This window comes from Loxodonta africana, chromosome 11 (assembly GCF_030014295.1).
Source record: "Loxodonta africana isolate mLoxAfr1 chromosome 11, mLoxAfr1.hap2, whole genome shotgun sequence".
NCBI classification, from domain to species: Eukaryota; Metazoa; Chordata; class Mammalia; order Proboscidea; family Elephantidae; genus Loxodonta; species Loxodonta africana.
The window spans coordinates 43,989,147-44,008,868 of record NC_087352.1 but is presented as its reverse complement, the minus strand read 5'-3'; positions in this window follow the sequence as shown (position 1 = coordinate 44,008,868).

Sequence of the window (19,722 nt, the reverse complement as noted above, 5' to 3'; positions counted from 1 at the left end):
GATAATCCAAGTGTTCCTGGCAAAGTGGATTTAGTGGTGGTAACAGGGAGCGACATAAAGAAACAATGGTGGATCTAGAAAAAAGTCAGAGTGGTTTCCCAGCATCTAATTTTCCACCTTAAACATCCTGAAGAGATAACAGATGAAGACCAGTCAGTCAGTGCTGGGTCTTTGTTTGTGGCACCTAGCGTGGGCCAGGCCCCTGGCTGGTTCAAATGGTTTGTGCTTAACTACTAACCTATAAGTTGGCAGTTCAACCCACCCAGCTGCACAGGGGAAGTAAAGGCCCGGTGATCTGCTTCGGTAAAGATATACAGCCCAGAAAACCCTATAGGGTAGTTCTACTCTGTAATGCATGGGGTTACCACGAGTTAGAATCAGTTGGACAGTGACAGGTTTGGTTTTTGGTCTGGCATGTGCCAGGTGATTGTGTGCAGATGATCAGAACGCACATGGACAGGCATCCTGGACTGGCAACCTGTCTGCCGACCACGGTTTGCCTCCGTCAGTTGAAGAGCTTCGGAGCGCCCAGTCACTGGCTGCAGTCTCTGTCCTCCAACATCCTCTTGAAGGTGTGGGAAGTGACCTGGAATCATCATTTAGAGTCAAAGCTGGGATTAACCCATAGAGGCACCAACGTGGGTGCCAGGCAGGGAGAAAGGAATTGGACAGCCGGTGATTAAACCCGTCCTTGAGAAAAAAAAAAATTTTTTTTTTTTTCTCAAGAGGGGAGGTTTAATCACCGGCTCTCCAATTCCTGTCTTCTTGCCCGGCACCCACGTTAGTGCCTTTGTGGCTTGGCATAGTGGTTAAGAGCTACAGCTGCTAATCAAAAGGTCAGCAGTTCAGATCTACCAGGTGCTCCTTGGAAACCCTATGGGGCAGTTCTACCCTGTCCTACAGGGTGGTTATGAGTCCAAATCAACTCACTAGGCAATGGGTTTGGTTTTCAGTTTTGAGAGGGGAGGTGGGAGGGAGCTGGAGAAGCTCTGAAGGGTGGTGTCTTGCTCCTGAGCCTTTAGGAGTGTGGAGGCAGGAGCTGTTAACTGTTGGGGGAGGCAGAGGCACAAACTAATTTCACTATCTGAAAGATCAAACAGAAATCGTGCCTTATCAAAGTAACAATACATTAAACTAGCAGGACTCATGCGATTCAATCACAAAAGCCTCTTTGTTTTTCCTCCCCCATCCCTTTAAACTTGGTCAGTGGGGGAGTCCTTTCCTGGCTGCTTGGACATGCTGGCCTCCTCCTGACTTGCTCATCATCATATTACTCTTAAATAATAGAACAGCTGTGATGGCTTCACGTCACAGACTTAGACTCAATTCAGTAATTAAAAAGTATCTAGGCCCAGATGTGAATCTAAACCCCTAGTGTGACAACAGAATTGTGGCCTGGGATCAACAATATTAACCTCACCTGGAGCTTGTTAGAAATGCAGAACATCAGGCCCCACCCCAACCCACTGACAAGAAATTTCCATTCAACAAGAGCCCCAGGTAATTTGGGTACACCTTCAAGTTTGAGAAAGGAGCCCTGGTGCTGCAGTGGTTTAGCACTTGGCTGCTAACCAAAAGGTCGGCAGTTCAACCCATCAATGGCTCCACAGGAGAAAGATGTGGCAATCTGCTTCTGTAAAGATTACGGCTTTAGAAACCCTACGGAGCAATTCTACTCTGTCTTATGGGGTCGCTATGAGGTCCAAATCAAGTGGACAGCAACAGGTTTCAAGTCTGAGAAGCCCTGATCTTAACTACAAACCTGACTGAATGCAAATTCTTTTCTTCCCCCTCCCCATCTGGGGTAGGTGCCAGGGACCTAGGATGGGGTGGGGGGAAGGGATGTGGTCCCTCCCACCAAGGACTGATTACCCAATAAATAAGACGAGCTAGCACTCAGGGCATCAACGAAATAGGGACACCAATTGTCCAAAACAAAGACCCATAGATGCCAAGCAGACAAAAGGAAAAGCGAGCTCTGCATTGGAAGGGACCTGTCAAGGCGCTAAATGACACTGATGCAATTTTATAAATATCGTATACTATAACAGCTGTATTTCCTTTTCATTTCAGACTAATCAGGTATAATCTCACATTCAGTTCTCTCTCAATGACCACATAATCACGTAACTCATGACGTATCTGGTCCTGTGCAAAGCAAACCAAAACGCATCTTCAGATTGAGCAAGCCCTTGTAATATGTCAAAGGGTAAAATATCAAGAACACTGTAAGGAGAGAAAGGATCAAGTTTTATAGAGGGTTTGTTACAGCTGAAGCTGGGATGACACTTGGTAAAATACCAAGTGATCCAAAGTCCTAAAGAGGAGAGGGATCTTTATACAGGAGGGTTGGGAGTTACACTTGAGTCACAGGTAAATCACAATGTCAGTTAGTTTGTTTTCCATCATAGATTTCTGGAGGCAAACTGCACAAGCAATTCTTCTGAGAACGATCTTACACGAACATCTTTTCAGGAAACATTCTCATCATTCCCTTCCTGGAACAGCCTTATCACTTGCTTAACCATAAACTGTAACTTTGTCACACAAAAGCATTCTTCCTGAGAACAGAACATTTTATCGTTGTCTTAAAAAGAACATTTTATTGTTGTCTATAATCACATATTTGTTCACACAAGGAAGGGTGCACATATTCTGAAAGCAGAAATAGGGGCCGAGGGCCAAATGGGCAGTTTGATTCAGGCCTGTGTCAGTCACTTAGTTATGCCAGGTGCCTCAGTTTTAAGGTGTTCTTACACAGTATCATGCTCTTTGCCATCATTCTCGCCCTTGTTGGGTACCAGCAGTAGTCCAATGAACTGTGAAGATGCAACACCAAAGGACAGAAAATGATTGCACAAGCTTTTAAGTATAGTTTCAAGATGAAAAACACTGGTGGTGATGTGTGAAGGGCCCGCCAACAAACATCACATGACAAACAAATGAAATTATTTCTGACTGCCTGGTAAGTACTATTTCTTTGGACGATCTCAGACCTGAATAAAAAATTACATGTTCCAAATCTGTGTTTTTACTTACTAATTTTCAAATATAAGTTTTTGTGTTAATGTCTAAATTGAAATGTACATTTTATTTTATAAATTTTATTTATTTTCAATTCTTCAAATTTACTTGCTACAGTAGAAGGTAGAACCAAATTTAAAGAGTGACATAATTTTATATCCAGATAAAATGAAAAGGCAGTGACTAAATAGAGTACGAAAATGAAAGCTCGCTGAAGATAAAAAGGAAAGGATTTGTGAATCTTTAAAGACAATTCCAAAATTAGATTCATTTTTAAAATGTAATGATTCAGAAGAGACTTCTGTTCAACGCTTGAGGTTAATGATGCAAATTGTTATACTAGTACTACTAGTAGGGAAATTACTAACACAATTTGAATATAACAGAATTTGTTCCCAATTCTGCATCCTTTCCTTGCTGTAGTAAAACAATGAATGATGGTGTAGAAAATGAAACTATCTTAGAATCTGAAATTGTCACATCTGCAGACCTCTTAAATAACAGAAATACAGATTCTGCTTTGTGGAATAATTTCTCCTCTAATTATGTAAATTGTAATTGATTTTCAGCGTCACAGTGTACCATTTGAAAATTTGTGTTGAAAATTTCGGGATGGTAAACAAACAAGGTTCTGTAGCCAGGATATATTTCTAGGGTGCAAAGCTAATGGTGAAAATTATAACAGGGAGTAGCTGCTGTATTCTCCATCAGTCGGCTCTGGTTATTGTTTTGTTTGCAAACTATTTAGTCCTAAATCATTTAGTTCTTGATTTGCTACAGATGGATTTAGTGATTGGCACAACTCGAATATGATTGATAAACACCGAAATAGTTCAATTTACAGAGATGGCATATTGCTATATTTAAACTGAAGACATGATTTTGGCTTAACACATGAGCTGGAAATGCAAATTAATGATAAACGTCAGTACTGGAAAGCTGTTTTGCAATGAGTTTTTCCTGTCATTACAACAATTGCTGAACATGGACTATCTTTTTGAGGAAGAAATGTATTGTTCGGGATCTCACAAAATGGAAAGTTTTTTGGGTTTACTTGAACTCGTTGCTCAGTTTCATCCATTTTTAGCAGGTCATATCTCAAAATATGGTAACACAGGAAAGGGCAACCCACTGTATATGTCTAAAACAACATGTGAAGAACCAATAAATTGAGTAAGTGATAAAGTTCAACTATTTTTTAGTGAAATAAGTATAGCATGATATTTCAGTTTGTAGATTCCACTCCTAACCTTTCTCATTCAGATCAGCTAACTATTGTTTTAAGATACATGACTCCAACAGATGTAAAACCTATCAAACGTTTTATCACATTTACTGGATTAAAAAATCATACTGGTGAAAAAATTGCAGATCAAGTATTTCATTGTTTATGTGGATTTTGCAAAATTGATTTTTCTAAGTGTAGAGGCCAGTCCTATGACAATGCTGCCAATATATCAGGGCATTATAAAAGCATGCAACAGAAAATTTTAGAATGTAATGAATATGGCATTTTCATACCATGCGCTGCACGTTCACTTAATCTTGTAGGACATAGTGCAGTAGATTGTTGTGGAAGCAGTTGATATGTTTCTCCTGTATAGTTACTGTACACACTTCTTGCCATCTCTACTCAGTAATGGGTAATACTTGAAACATATTTATGCAATGATCGAGTAGGCACATAGGGAAGTGCATGCTGTAGCAATGAGTCCAATCTTGGAATTGTACACTCAGATTCTAGATGCCTTAGAAAATATTGCTGAAGACCAGACATAAAAAGAAAACACAAAAAGAGAAGCTGAAAACATCGCCAACAAAATGCAAATATTAGAGTACGTATTTTATGTTGGCTAAATTTTTTTTTTTATGTGGAATAATATATTGCAGTATTTTCATCCTATGAGTCAAGCTTTCCGGGATTCAGTTGTTGTTGCTGTTAGGTGCCGTCAAGTCTGTTCTGACTCATAGCGACCCTGTGCACAACAGAACGAAACACTGCCCGGTCCTGCGCCATCCTTACGATCGTTGTTATGCTTGAGCTCAGTGTTGCAGCCACTCTGTCAATCCACCTTGTTGAGGGTCTTCCTCTTTTCTGCTGAACCTGTACTTTGCCAAGCATGATGTCCTTTTCCAGGGACTGATCCCTCCTGACAACATGTCCAAAGTATGTAAGACGCAGTCTCACTATCCTTGCCTCTAAGGAGCATTCTGGTCGTACTTCTTCCAAGACAGATTCGTTAGTTCTTTTGGCAGTCCATGGTGTATTCAATATTCATCGCCAACACCACAATTCAAAGGCGTCATCTCTTCTTCGGTCTTCCTTTGTTCATTGCCCAGCTTTCACATGCATATGATGTAAATGAAAATACCATGGCTTGGGTCAGGCGCACCTTAGTCTTCAGGGTGATCCTTTGCAGCAGATTTACCCAATGCAATGCATCTTTTGATTTCTTGACTGCTACTTCCATGGCTGTTGATTGTGGGTCCAAGTCAAATGAAATCCTTGACAACTTCAATCTTTTCTCTGTTTATCATGATGTTGCTCATTGGTCCAGTTGTGAGGATTTTTGTTTTCTTTATGTTGAGGTGCAATCCATACCGAAGGCTGTGGTCTTTGATCTTCATTAGTAAGTGCTTCAAGTCCTCTTCACTTTCAGCAAGCAAGGTTGTGTCATCTGCATAAGGCAGGTTGTTAATGAATCTTCCTCCAATCCTGATGCCCCATTCTTCTTCATATAGTCCAGCTTCTTGGATTATTTGTTCAGCATATAGATTAAATAGGTATGGTGAAAGAATACAATCCAGACGCACACCTTTCCTGACTTGAAACCAATCAGTATCCCCTTGTCTGTCTGAACAACTGCCTCTTGATCTATGTAAAGGTTCCTCACGAGCACAATTAAGTGTTCTGGAATTCCCATTCTTCACAGTGTTATCCATAGTTTGTTATGATCCACGTAGTTGAATGCCTTTGCATCGTCAAAAAAACACAGGTAAACATCCTTCTGGTATTCTCTGCTTTCAGCCAGGATCCATCTGACATCAGCAATGATATCCCTGGTTCCACGTTCTCTCCTGAAACTGGCCTGAATTTCTGGCAGTTCCCTGTCGATATACTGCTGCAGCTGTTTTTGAATGATCTTCGGCAAAATTTTGGTTGCGTGTGATATTAATGATATCGTTGTATAATTTCCACATTCGGTTGGATCACTTTTCTTGGGAATAGGCATAAATATGGATCTCTTCCAGTCAGTTGGCCAGGAAGGTGTCATCCATATTTCTTGGCATAGACGAGTGAGCACCTCCAGCGCTGCATCTGTTTGTTGAAACATCTGAATTGATATTCCATCAGTTCCTGGAGCCTCGTTTCTCGCCAGTGCCTTCACAGCAGCTTGGACTTCTTCCTTCAGTGCCATCGGTTCCTGATCCTATGCCACGTCTTGAAATGGTTGAAAATCGACTAATTCTTTTTGGTATAATGACTCTGTGTATTCCTTCCATCTTCTTTTGATGCTTCCTGCATCATTTAATATTTTCCCCATGGAATCCTTCACTTTTGTAACTCAAGGCTTGAATTTTTTCTTCAGCTCTTTCAGCTTGAGAAACGCCGACTGTGTTCTTCCCTTTTGGTTTTCCATCTACAGCTCTTTGCTCATGTCATTATAATACTTTGCTTTGTCTACTATGCTGGGAATGACAACTCGAAAAGGAATGGTGTTGCATTCATCGTCAAAAAGAACGTTTCAAGATCTATCCTGAAGTACAACGCTGTCAGTGATAGGATAGTATCCATTCACCTACAAGGAAGACCAGTTAATACAACTATTATTCAAATTTACGCACCAACCACTAGGGTCAAGGATGGAGAAATAGAAGATTTTTATCAGCTGCTGCAGTCTGAAATTGATTGAACATGCAATCAGGATGCATTGATAATTACTGGCGATTGGAATGTGAAAGTTGGAAACGAAGAAGGATCAGTAGTTGGAAATATGGCCTTGGTGATAGAAACAAGGCTGGAGATTGAATGATAGAATTTTGCAAGACCATGACTTCTTCACTGTGAATACGTTCTTTCACCAACATAAACGGCGAGTATACACATGGACCTCTCCAGATGGAACACACAGAAATCAAATTGACTACATCTGTGGAAAAAGATGACAGAAAAGCTCAATACCATCAGTCAGAACAAGGCCAGGGGCCAACTGTGGAACAGACCATCAATTGCTCATATGCAAGTTCAAGCTGAAATTGAAGAAAGTCAGAGCAGGTCCATGAGAGCCAAACTATGACCTTGAGTATATCCCATCTGAGTTTAGAGACCATCTCAAGAATAGATTCGACGCATTGAACACCAGCGACCGAAGACCAGATGAGTTGTGGAATGACATCAAGGTCATCATACATGAGGAAAGCAAGAGGTCACTGAACAGACAGGAAAGAAAGAAAAGACCAAGATGGATGTCCGAGGAGACTCTGAAACTTGCTGTTGAGCTTCGAGCAGCTAAAGCAAAAGGAAGAATTGATGAAGTAAAAGAACTGAACAGAAGATTTTGAAGGGCCTCTCAAGAAGACAAAGCAACGTATTATAATGATATGTGCAAAGAGCTGGGATGGAAAACCAAGATTCAGAGGTAAATTTAAAGACATGCACAGATCTCTACCAGTCATTAACAGGGTGTTTACATAATTTAAGAGACGATTTTGAAAAGTTTGAAAACACAACAGCCACAAAATACTACCAAATACACCTTCTGCTTACTTAGCGACTATCTTGTTACATGACGTTTCACATTTTATGGCAATAGTAAAAATCTACTACCTGGCTACTTTGTGCATTCACAACGTACATCTGGCAGTAATGAACACTGAGGTATGAGGTGAGAGTAATGCTGGCTTTGGTGGTTAAGGTTATGTGTCACCTTGGCTAGGAATGATTCTCAGTGGTTTGGCAGGGTTTCCACATGCACAAACACACACATATATAAAACTATATATATAATAATATATATGTAAAACTAAGGAGTCCTGGTGACACAGTGGTTAAGCACTTGGCTGCTTAAAGGTCACCAGTTTGAACCTACTAGCTGCTCCACAGGAGAAGATGTGGCAATCTGTTTCCATGAAGATTACAGCCTTGGAAACTCTTTGGTGTGATTCTACTCTGCTCCACAGGGTTGCTATGAGTCGGAATCGACTTCACGGCAACATATTTGTATACATAACTCACATATCCCCATTCAAATGTGTGAGAAAGCAGAGGAAGTGTTGCTGGTGCCTCGACACCTTTAATTAAATAAGGTTCTTACCTCTCACTGGTTAAAAATGAGCAGATAAGGCACGGAGAATTTTCCACATGAGCAAATTTTTATTAAAGATGCTTGCAGCGGAGATGAGGAGGGCCTAGGCAATGCTTACCGCTGTCTGCCAGAACAAAGGACTTGCATGGGTTTTTGAAAAGATTCATGTTTATTCAGAGGCATAGGCAGGGTTTTCCTGAAAGTGGCCTGTTTTGGGTGGGGATAGGTTAACTAAGGTCCACGTGCATAGCAGCTTTTTAAGATGGCTTTAAGATGGTTCCTGTCCTGGAGCTTCTGGGATCTGCAGCAGGTGTCGCACTTGCGCAGTTGCCTGTATCCTGAGTTCGATTCCCCAGCTGCAGCCCCTCACTGCCTCTGGTGGAAGGTCACACAGTGGTCACAGGTGGATATTCTGTGCATGTCCCTGGGGCTGGTTTCATCTGGCTGCTTCTGAAAGACAACTTTAAGGAAGTTTCCAGGCTCGATACCCCGCACCATTGTTCTGGGGAATGGCTTTGTTTCTGCGCCCTGGCCCATTTCCTGTTGCTTTGTTACTTTTATTTGTTTATGTGAATTGCAGATTTGGGGGCCCCTCTGTTCCCTGTTTTAGAAGGATCACCACAGATTATGAGTGTTTAGGGCTCTCACATGCCTTAATCCGGCCCTGCCTCCCACCCACTGCTGTTTCAGGACCCCGAGGGGAGTAGTCGGGAGGGGGATGGGGAAGTTCTTCTTGACTGCGTCTGTCTGGAGCTGACTTCAGCTCCTGGAACCGACATTTTTGCTCTTGGGAGCCTCTGGAGACTCTCCGGGGTGCCCTGACCCCTCCTCCCAAGGTAGGTTGGGGCCTGCTGCTGGGCAGCCTTTGGTTCTAGAGATACAGCCACAATCCCCAAGGGTATGGCCCCTGTGCCTTTTGGGGAGGATCCCATTCTCCCAGATGAGGTATGTTGAATTTCTTGGAGCTGTCGGTTAATATTTTTCTTGATCTGCAAAATCTTCAGTCATTATTTCTTCAGGTAGTTTTCCCCCTCAAATACTGTCATTTACTGGCAGCAGAGCCTCATTCCACCAAGGCTTGGCTTTAGGGCTTCTTGGGGTTGATGCAAATTAGCCCTTACTCTAGGGCAGCGGTCATCAAACTACAGCCTGGGGACCAAATCCAGCTGGCCACCTGTCTTTGTCTTGGCCTGTAGGCACCACTAGAGTACTCAAGGAGAGAAATTGATAGCAGACATCTTGCCTTGTTTTTGCTCTTTCTTATCCACGAAGCCAAATATTCACTATAAAGTAGTTCCTGACCAGGAATGATTCTGCCAGTAGCTTTTCTTTCACCCAAAGTTGCCACTCTTTTAAAATTTTCCTGTTTGAAGCCCGGCTTCAAAGGATACATGGCTGGGTAGAGGGCCTGGGACCACAATCTTGTAATCTCAGTTGATCTCATTAAAGGGGGGGAGGGCAAGTTTCAATCAATCATGTTAAGTTTAGCCAATGGTTGATCTTCTATATTTCTCCCTCCTCTTCTCTTTATTAACCAAAATGTCGGCAGGTCGAATCTACCAGTGTTTTTTTTTTTTCTTCTTCTTCTTTTTATAAGACTTGCTGTACCTAACTTCTTTGAGCCATTTGCTTTTTCTGGAATGGGAATAGTCTCCCTATATGCATATAGAATAATTGCTCAGAATAAACCTTATGTTCAAATTTTGTTGAGTTTTGGTTAATAAGGAGGTAGTATGGGGAGTCATAGAGACAATTGGGGGTTCTATGAGCCATTTCAGGGAGAGATGGCTCTCTTCTTGAGAAAGTGACTTGGTCATATTTGCATTTTAGAAAGATCACTTGGCCTTCCAAATGGCCATCTTTATGACGGAAACAGTGACATATACGCTACATGATATAAATCATAAGGAGCACTGTCCATGATCGTAACTGCCTAGATAGGCAATCTACAGAATTATATTTTTTAAAATACTGCTTTCTGTTACTTAAATCCCTTTGTACAACCTTGTAGGGACTATGTTGTCTAGACATCATGAAACTAACAGTCTGTATGGGGCAGTTCTACTCTATCCTACAGGGTCGCTATGAGTTGGAATCAACTCGACGGCAACAAATTTGGCCTGTTTTTTTGGTTGGTTATTGTCCTTCAGAATTCTACTTCTTACTCCCCAGCTCCCCAGAACTCTCTCTGGGCTTCCCCACCCTTCCCTCCTCCTGCTTGGCTCTCTGTGCCCGGCACCCAGGGGGCAGAGGCGAAGGTCTGCCAAGAGGTCCATGAAGGTACCATCTTCTGTAGTTGGTGCTGCTGCCAGAACTGCACTGGGCCAAGTGTCCCCGAATTCCTGGAGCTGCTGCTCCTGCCCAATGGGCCCGGGGATCAGGTGTGTGTGTGGAGGGGTAGGAGGAGGAGATTCTCACCACCAGTCAGCTGTATCCCACAGGCTATTCGAGGTTTCCCATGAAGCCTGTTCACCATGGGACTTGGGCTGCAGTCTGTGGAGGAACACGGCAGTGAGCTGTTCTCACAGTCACCCTTTGTCTTTAAGCCCGAGCCACTGTCCCTGAATCATGATCACTCTGATCCTCCTCCCTGAGAACAAATTATTTCACAGAATGCTCCTTGGTTCCTCATGCAAATAGGCTCCAGTGAGCTTCAGACATACCCATACCACCTGCAGTGTTGTAGGATCACCATGGTCCATCTGGGACCCCTGCCACAATCATAATTTTCACTTCTGGATACCAGCCCCTCAAATTTCTGTCCAAATTGCAACCTCTACACATACTCTCAATTCTTCCTTGTTTAACGTTTCCCATTAGCATGTATAACATTTTTTTTTTTTTTTGCCAATTACTCAGCTAAATTCTGTTCAATTTCTATATAAAATCACAATTTATTTTTCAGTGAGTGTGTACTGGGTGCCTCCTAGTGGATGAGATAATAACATGGGTGGATGCTCTAGAGGCTCTCTTTACAACATGGTGGATATTTTTTATCTGCTAATATCTGCATGCGGGAGAAAGATGTGGCAGCCTGCTTCCTTAAAGATTACAGTCTTGGAAATGCTTTGGGGGCAGTTCTACTCTGTCCTATAGGATTGCTATGAGTCGGAATCGACTCAATGGTGATAGACAGACAGACAGACAGACAGACAGACAGATAGAGATGGAGATGGAGCCCTGCTGGCACAGTGGTTAAGAGCTCAGGCTGCTAACCAAAAAGTCAGCAGTTTGAAAGCACCAGCCACTCCTTGGAAACCCTATAGGGCAGTTCTATTCTGTCCTGTAGGGTCACTACCAGTTTAAAGAGACTTGACGGCAACAGTTTATTGATATAGATATACATATAATTATAGACATAGATCTATAGATATAGATATGCATTGGGCTTTCAGACAAACTCAGATGGGGAAAGCCCCGTATACATATTTTATATGTAATGATGTTGGATGGAGTTAGAGTAGGAGTTATCTTGGGTGGGAGATTTGTTGTGGCCATCTTTGGAAAACAAAACCTGCCACAGGCCTCTTGAGTCCTCTGCCTAGGAGTATCAAGGATACATTTCTTCCCTGAATACTATTAGGAATTCAGTCGCCTAGGACGGCCTTGATATCCCATAGTATTATTTTTTTCAATGAAATGAAAGTGATGGTTTAAGTCTATACCCAAATGCTCTTAATTCTTACCCCTTTAAAACAGTCTATGCAGTATTCACAGATCAGAAAAAAAAAACCCTTAGCAAATTCTTATTGTACTTTTTGGTTTGGACAGCAGGGTCAAGGTAGGTACAGGAATTCAGACGAAGGTGAAGTTTTTATCAGGGCAAGCTTTGTGGAAGGGTTGAAGCTTTAGCTAGTTTTGGAGCAGTGCGTAGAATCAGTAGGTTGAGATACAGCAGAATATCATTAGGACAGGTATGAGGGAAAGGGGAGCATCTGACCAAGTGGAGGAATTCTGTAGGGAAGGAGAAGGAAAAGGGGCTAGTTAGATAAAAGTTTATTGTTGTTGTTACTTACTGTACAACAGAAAAAGGGGTTGCCTGGTCCTGTACCATCTTCATGATCATTGGCATGCATGAGTCCACTGTGTATTTTAAGTGTCTTCCAACCTAGGAGGCTCATCTTCTAGTGCTTATATCAAACAATGTACTATTGTGATCCATAGGGTTTTCATTAGCTAATTTTTGGAAGTATATCGCCAGGCCTTTTTTCCTAGTCTGTCTCAGTCTGGAAGCTCTGTTGAAACCTGTCTACCGTGGGCAACCCTGCTTGTATGTGAAATACTGGTGCCATAGCTTCCAGCATCACAGCAACATGCAAGCCATCACAGTATGACAAATTGATAGAGATTTATCCACACCTTATCTCAGAGCCATGAGGATCCTTCAAGATTATTTGGCCTAAACATCAATATTTACACACACCAAAAAAAAAAAAAAATTTATATATATATTTTTTTAACACATCAAGGTGGCTGAAAATCAGTTCTCCTCGCTCTCAGTCCAGAGTTCTTATTTCTCTACATCTTGGTAGACAGAGACCAGATTGTGTGCTCACTTGAGTTCCAAACCTAAAATTTTATTTGAAAACAGTAGAGAACATTTGGCAATTTTGATTAAGGAGGTGGCCATATTTAACTCACATGTGCCAACTGACAGGTTTAAACTTCATGGGAAAGTTTTGTGTAGATTCCATTGAACTACCCAGTCACTAGATGGCAGAGCTGGTTGCAGGAGGGAGTGAAGAGTGTGGTGGTTGTTGTTAGGTGCCTTCTAATCGATTCGTGGACTCATAGGGACTCCATGTACACAGAATGAAATGCTGCCTGGTCCTGTGCCATCCCCTCAATAGTAGGTATGCTTAAGCAGCCACTATGTCAGTCCATCACATTGAGGGTGTTCCTCTTTTTCCCTGACCCTCTACTTTGCCAAGAATGATGTCCTTTTCTAGGGATTGACTGGTGCATCCTGATAATGTGTCCAAAGTAAGGGCGATGAAGTCTCACCAGCCTCGCTTCTAAAGATGTGTGATATTTAGTTTGTAAATCGCACTTTGGTACTGCTAAGCTAGTTTATGACTATTTCAATCAGGATTATGAACGCTTGTTCAGTTTCTACTTACGAGGTTCTTTCAGTATGGATTTCATGGTTCTACTTTTGCTCTTTATTTTCCTCTGACTTTGCTCTTTGTTCAATGTACACAAAATCTGTGGTAGTGGTTGACTTCGTCTAACTTCAGGGAGAATGAGAGTCAGCATTAGCATCAGTCCAAAGCTGATTCCTAGAAGGTGGGGGTCAGACACACTTCCACTCTCCAACCATTTTACCAGTTCTCACACCAGCCGTCCTCCCCACCACACTTTCTACTTGTCTGCTGGTTTAATAATTCATTGCAATAGCCACACAAGACTCACAGACCATATTCACAGTTATGGGGTTTATTAGGGAAGTAACATGGGATCAGGATTAACTTGGAAGTAACTCATGATGCAGTTCTTCGATCAGGACAGCTTCTTCTCAGCTGCTGCCGCCAAGCCTCGTTTTGGGCCTAGCCTCCTTAGCCCCTGCTCGGACCTGACCTCGGCCCCTGTTTGGGCCTGGTCTCGGCCACCACTTGGGCCTTATCTTTGTCCTGCTTGGGCAAGTGTTACAGCTTTTTATCTCCACCAAGTGCCCAAAGGCACCCTACTCTGTCAGCAAGCCTCCTGCCCAAAGGTGCTCAGCTCTCTCACTCAGTGGGTCAGCAAGCCCACGGTAGCCACCTTGCTCTGTGGGCCAACGAGCCCACCATGCTATCTTACACTGGTCTCCTGGTTTTTTTAAAAACACAGCTCCAGTGTTATAGCTCTCTCTGTCTCCTGGGTCTAGGAGGTTCTCAGCACAGGGACTCTGGGTCCAAGGGACACACACTTCTCTGGGCTCTTCTTGATGGTAGTGAGGTCCCTCTCAACACCTGTGGGATGAGTGTTTATATAGGCAAGTATCTCCGTTCTACTGGGCAGGTTTTACACACCCTGTTTGCATAACTGACCAATACTCTCTCTGGACTAAACTGGCCAATCTACTAGTAAGGGGCTCCACTATTTGCATAATAACTGACATTTTTCACTAGCAAAAGTAACAAATTTCTCTAAGGGGCTAGGGCAGCTGTAACAAAGGCAACTGTAACAACTTCTCAGGGCCTGGGGGAAAAATCTCTCAAGGTGTATTGTTTTTCTTTCTCTTTCACAGAAGCAAGGCAAAAGCCGGCATAATGAAATTCATCTCACTACAGAAATACACCCTCTCCTGACTTATAAACATGGTTAGGTTCCAAAGACCAGATCATTATGTGAAATCAGTGTTATGTGAAAATGGAGGTTGACCACATCAGATCACAAAATGGAGAATGACTATATCATTACATAACTGCCAAGTTACATCATTATGTAACTGCCAAATCACATCATTTCATAACTGCCAAACCATTGAGAATCATGGCCCAGCCAAGCTGACACATAACCTTAAACATCGCCTTGCACTTCAACATTTGTTACTGTCAGATGTACGTCGTTAATGCACAAAATAGTCAGATAGTAGGTTTTTTACTATTTCATAAATACAAAGTGTTGTGTAATGAGATAGTTGATAAGTGAGGAGAAGGTGCATAAATCAGATAGCAGGAAACCTCATTCTGATCTCATTGCCTGGGTCTAGAACAGTATTTTTCAAACCCTTTTCACCTTGAACTAAGTTTAGGGTTACTAAAACGTTGCACAAAAGACTATAAAGAAAAAAAATTAACATTGGTATGATTTTATTAACTGTAAACCTTCTTTGGATTACTCATTTTCCCACTAATATACTCCTTCTGATCAAAGATCTTATCCAGGATTTCACATCCCACTTAGTTATTATTTCTCCTCAGCCTCCTTTGGTCTGTAACAGTCCCTTGGTCTTTCCTTGTGTTTTGTGGCCTTGGCAGTTTTTAAAGAGAGCTGATCAGTTATTTTATAGAATGTCTGCTAATTTGGGTTTGTCTAATGTTTTTTCTTCATTTCAGTGAGGTTATGCATTTTTGACAGGACGACCAGAAAAGTGATGTTTATCTAAACCAGGTTTGTGAAAATACTCTCTTTTTTAATTTCTAGAAGCGTTATTGTTTAGCCTTGTACATTTAGACCTACAGTCCCTCTATAATTTATTTTTGTGAATGCTATAAGGTATAGGTTAAACTTCCTTTCTTAAAAATATGGATGTCCAGTTAGTCCAGAACCATTACTTGGAAAGATTCCTCCTCCCCCACTGACTTGTGCCTTGGTTTTAAATAACATCAGATTGGCGTATCTGTGCCTTGGTTTTAAATAACATCAGATTGGCGTATCTGTTTCCGGCCTCTCCGTTGTGTTGCGTTGGTCTAACGTGCGTCAAAATCACTCCTTTTCTTATTGTAGCTTTCTAGTTTGACATCTGCTAGTGTAAAGGCTCAAAATGTGTTCTTATATTGCAAGATTGTCGCCATCATTCTTAGTCCTCTTTATTTTTATATAAATTTTAGAGTCAGCCTATAAATTACAAATACAGACACACACACAGAACTGCTGGATTTGGATTGGAATAGGAAAAAAAAATCTATACAAAAATTTTTGGAGCGTTGATATCTTTCCTAGGATGACCGTTTGCAAATGAACTCCTGCTCTTTTCCTTAAATTACTCCAAATGCCTTGAAGTTTCTCATACTTACATAGTTCTGCTCCCTATCATCAGTGAAGGGAGTGCTGGAGGTGCAGTGCTTAAAGCACTCAGTTGCTAACTGAAAGGTCAGTGGTTCGGCCTGCTCCACTAGAGAAAAAAGTGGCAGTCTGCTTCCATACGGATTTATAGCTTGGGAACGCTATGGGGGCAGATCTACTCTGTCCTATAGGGTCGCTATGAGTCAGAATCGACTCGACGGCAGTGAGTATCATCAGCCATGTAGTTTTTCTCATTTAAAAAAAAAAGTAATTTCTACTAATATTACATTGGGAATAGGGTTAGGGGGTGAAAATTTAATTTGTGTCAAACTTCATCTTCTCCCAGAGTTCTGAAACTGCTTTACTAGTCAATAAGTCAACAAGTCAACATACAATGAGCCATAACCTTCAAAAACTCTACCACCTACCTGTGATGCTGAAATCCTTTTAGGAGGGACAAGGCCTTTTACTCCAAAATTAGAGGCAAGACAGTGTACACATTTCTCTGGAAAAAGTAATGGTAATAAGCTCATTTCATCAAAGAAATAATGACAGTTACCACTGCTTTTCAGTACAGACAAATTTTAATAGAGGCGAAAGGGTGAAAACAAGATATTTGGAGGGCAATGGGCATTTGAAGAAACCCTGGTGGTGTGGTGGTTAAGAACTATGGCTGCTAACCAAAAAGTTGGAAGGTTGAATCCACTGGGTGCTCCCTGGAAACCCTGTGGGGCAGCTCTACTCTGTCCTATAGGGCCACTATGAGTCAGAATTGACTTGATGGCAATTTTTTTTTTTTAATGGGCATTTGAATGAGGGAATGAGGGAATGAGGGGAAAGGGGTATGTGTTTCTTTCTAAGTCTAGCCTTGGCAATAAATCTGATTTTTCCTGCACCCATAGGGGTGTGTGTGTGTATATGTGTGTGTGTGTGTGCATGTGTTGGGGGGAGGGGAAGCTTATTTCTGTTTGAGGCCCTCTTAAGGCTTATTGTATTATTATATTTTCACCCTTTCTAACCTGACACTTAACCCATGGACCAGGGCAACCATGAAGACTGAGTATCCCAACCAAGATAAATGGAAAAAAAAAAAAAAAAAAAAACCCACCGCCATCAAGTCGATTCTGACTCATAGCGACCCTATGGGACAGAGTAGAACTGCCCCATAGAGTTTCCAAGGAGTGCCTGGCGGATTGTAAAAAAAAGAAATGGTTCCATAAGTCAGCCATGCTGGCTGGCTTTATTTAACACAAGCAGGGATGTCTCAATTTTTTAGTACACAAACACTATGTCTCTGTACTCTGTTGCCACGGGGCTGTGGCTGTATTTAATAACAAAGAGATTGTATTTTTGTGAGGTAGATAGGATTGTAGTTTCCTAAACAGTCGAGAGTGCAATGCAAAAATGAAAGCTCCTTTTACAAAAGATAATTCGGGAAATGTCCAAGCGTTTATGAGGAATGGTTATAGTCGTGGCTAACCAAAAACGGTACCCTGAACACAATTAAATACATATTTATCAAATGCTTACCAGGGGTTCTGATATCATGCTACATACAATGGAGATTTTAAAGCTACGTAGCTTGTAGGAATGACTTAGAGAACATTACAAAATTATGTACAATAAGTGGAATAATTCAATAAAGTATATGATAAAAAAGTGTCATTGAGAAAGAAAGAAATCAATATGGGCTCATGGTATCATGGATGATGATGGAAATGGTGAGGCCTGAGGTGGACCTTGAGTAACAGGTGATATATAGACAGAAGAATGTTATAGATGGAGGACTCATACATCATAGGTTTTCCAGGGCTATCCCAATCTACTAATAATCACTACCATTTATTAAGTGCCTACTATTAGGTACTAAGTAGAGTCCCTGGGTGATGCAAACGGTTAAGCACTTGGCTATTAATTGAAAGGTTGAAGGTTCAAGTCTACCTAGAGGTGTCTTAGAAGAAAGCTCTGTTGATCTACTTCCAAAAATCAGCCATTGACAGCCCTGTGGAGCACAGATCTACTCTGATTCTACTCTCACTCAGAGTCAACTGCTTTATGCAATAAGGACATCACATACATTATCTATAATCTTCTGAACCATAAAGTTATGAAAATTTTACCCATTTTTCAAGTGAGTAAAGCAAGTCAGAGAGGCTACACAACTTCTGAAGGTTATGTGAGTACAAGGAGAGAGGCTGGAATTTGAACCCAGGTTTGTGTGATTCCCAAGATCTTTCCACTACACCGTATCTCACGTGTCCTTCCACCAGAAGCACATTTCCCAGAAGATGTATCCTGATGTTTGGGTCAGAATATATGGTCTCTGTTGTGTGTGGGGGTTGTTAGAATCAGTATTTCTGCCAGAGATGCACATCCCACTTGTTATTGGCAAAGCCACACACATGTTGCAAGCTTATCATGAGATCTGGGACTTGAGTCACTTCATTTTTTAGAAACACAATTTGAGTTCTAAGCAATGACTGCCCTGGGAAGGAGGACTGGATTGTCTAATTTCTATACCTGGTGGTTGGCCTCTCTTGGCTCTGGCTCACTCCCATGTTTCTTCCCTCCTTGGGGTCCCTGGGTGGTACAAATAGTTAATGTGCTCAGCTGCCAACCAAAAGTTTGGAGGTTCGAGTCCTCCCAGAAGTGTCTCAGAACAAAGGTCTGATGACCCACTTCCCAAAAACCCAACCATTGGAAGCCATAAGGAGCACAGCTCCACTCTGACACACATGGGGTCACCACGAGTCAGAGTCATCCACTGTTTTTTTGTGTATGTGTGTTCTGTTCTGCAGGCCCTGATTCCTAACTCTTGCTCAAGGTTCAGATGTACAGTTTAGATGTGGACATGAAAGGACAGTCTTTAGAAGTGTTTACTTTTCTGGTTTATTGGGGTTACTGCCTCTCAAGCAGTGGAAGGATGACTAACATGCCACCATGACACTGCTGTGTCCTTCTGGGCAGGGAGATGAACTGCGCCTCCCTGAGCCGGAGAAGAAAGCCTACTTGGTGCCTCTCCCTGGTGTCACTTCCACAGGTGCAGCCTGAGAAGGGGCAACTTTTCATTCATTGCTGCCACTGCCGCCACCACTACCATCAACCTCACCTCGGAGTTGGCCAATGGGAAGTCTGGGGAATTTTCCCTGAGCCTTGGCAGGGGTGTGGTGGGAGGAGTGAGGAGTTTTAGAAGGGAGGTGGCAGAAGGAACTGGAGTCCAGCCGTGAAGGCTGCAGAGCTGCAGGGGGAGAAGGTGAGTGATACTCTGGAGTCTGCTGGGTTATTCTGGGCTTCTAAGAGTACTCAGACTTCATAGGATGGAGGGATACCCCTGGTGTCCAAGGCTCTGCTGTTGTGAGCATTTGTAGGCTGTTGCCTTGCCTCTGGCATCTGGGCTCCTGGCAGTCAGACACTCCTTTGCTTGGCAAACCCTGGCCTCCTTCACATTCCTGGAGGCATGGACTGACTGCATTTTGGGCATCTTAAGCTATCCTACAGAGTTGTTGTAGAATATTCTATGAGATTAAAATGATGGTGGATGGCAGCACCTACCACATTTGCCAACTTAGTCAGTATAGGAAGATCAGCTTTACTATTTGTCTTGTGAGAAAAATGTCTACCAATCACTGAACAGATACTGAAGCTTATAAAAGATAACTTATATGCTGAATACACTTAATTC